The sequence below is a fragment of the Chlorella variabilis genome (assembly GCF_000147415.1).
Source record: "Chlorella variabilis unplaced genomic scaffold CHLNCscaffold_23, whole genome shotgun sequence".
In the NCBI taxonomy this organism is placed as follows: domain Eukaryota; kingdom Viridiplantae; phylum Chlorophyta; class Trebouxiophyceae; order Chlorellales; family Chlorellaceae; genus Chlorella; species Chlorella variabilis.
Window position 1 is genome coordinate 724,527 of NW_005435065.1, and position 1,611 is coordinate 726,137.

Genomic DNA, 1,611 nt, shown 5'->3' on the forward strand with positions numbered 1-1,611 from the left:
CCCAAACGCCGTGCCGCCGAGTCCCGTGGCTGCGACCGTAGACCGTGGGCCGGAAACTGCGGCCGCAGCTCGGCGGCACGTGGTTCTGGTCAAATCGCCAAGCGTGCAGCAGCGCCGAACCACGCTTCCCGGCCTCGGCGCATGCCTTCAGGGGCCCCCTATCGCTGGGCACACCCCTCCAACACCGAACATGCGCCCGGGGGGGAGGGCGGCCCGGGCTGGCCAGGCCAAAGTGGGCCGCCCTCGAGCAAGAGGCGGCCGGGCTGTGTGCTGAATGAATGAATGAATGAATGCAAGTAGAGATTTGATGCATAACCCAGTAGAGCATCCGGCGGAACTGAAAAGTCAATACTGCTGAGTGACGCGTGTTCTGCGGCAAGCTTCAGCTGCCAAAGCCCTTCCAGTGCTCTGAACTGGAGATCCCTGCAAGTTGTGACACCAAGCAAAAACGCAAGAAGCAGCATTGACGGACTTGGTGGCTGGGCTGTGTGTCACGGTGTGCATTTGCATTTGCATGCTGCATGTGCATGTGGGTGCTGAGGGCAGTGCCTGCAAAAGCAGCCGGCTGTTGCATGCCTGTACATGCCGTCCAGCATGGTCGCCAGGGTAGCACTGGCTGGGTCGGCGCCATCCAGGAGCTTCCTTTCTGCCGTTGCTGCCTGTTCGTCAAAACTGTCAATCAGTGCCCGCGCGTCTACCAGCTGATTCTTAAGGCCCTGCAACCTCAGCAGTTGTTGGTTGTATGTGTCGCACAGAATCTTGAACCTGCACAGCAACGGGAACACACAATTTGAGTGCGGGGAATGCCAAAACTTGGTAAGCCAGGAGGCAAGCCTCCTGCTTGAATTGCTGCCTTGCAATCCTGCCCTGCCCCCACGCGCTTGAATGGCTGCCTGGCGCTCACGCTTGAATGGCTGCCTTGTAATCCTGCCCTGCCTCCAGCTCCAAGTATGGCTTGATGAACGCTTCCCACTTGTCACGTGACATGGCCAGCTTGGCGCTGTCCTTCTCGCTGGCATGCAGTTCATTGAAGGTGGTGAACTTGGCAGCCACGCTGTCGCCGTCGTCAAGGACATCGAGCGTTTGAATTAGGGGCTGTGGGCAAAGGAAAATTTGCGGTTAGTAGGGGAGGAGCTGCTGGGGTTTTCGAGTTTGGTACTTGGAATGTATAGGCCTCACATTATATGGGTCGCCTGGCAAAGTTTGGTTGGGTAGGCCACTGATGGTCTTGCCGAGCGCAAAAGCCTCCTTGCTAAAGCTTGAGAGGCTTTTTGAAAAATCAGATACATCTTTGCCTGTACCCCCTCTATATGATTGTATGCCTGACGCGATCACTCCTACGCCGGCCACAAGTAAATTGACAACCTGCGCAGCAGCCACATGCAGACACATGTTATCTCATGGCATACATGCACAATTGTTACTTATGTATTGTGCAATCTGCTCCATTGATGTCGGTGTGAGGGGTCAGTGCCTATGCCGGTCACCTGCTCGATACCGGCCAGTGGAAACCTTTTGCTAGCCTCCAGCGAGGCTTGCCTTTCGCGCTGGATAGCCTGCTGGAAGACAACATCCAGCGTCACGATGGCGATGCGAGCCACCTCGCGTTGA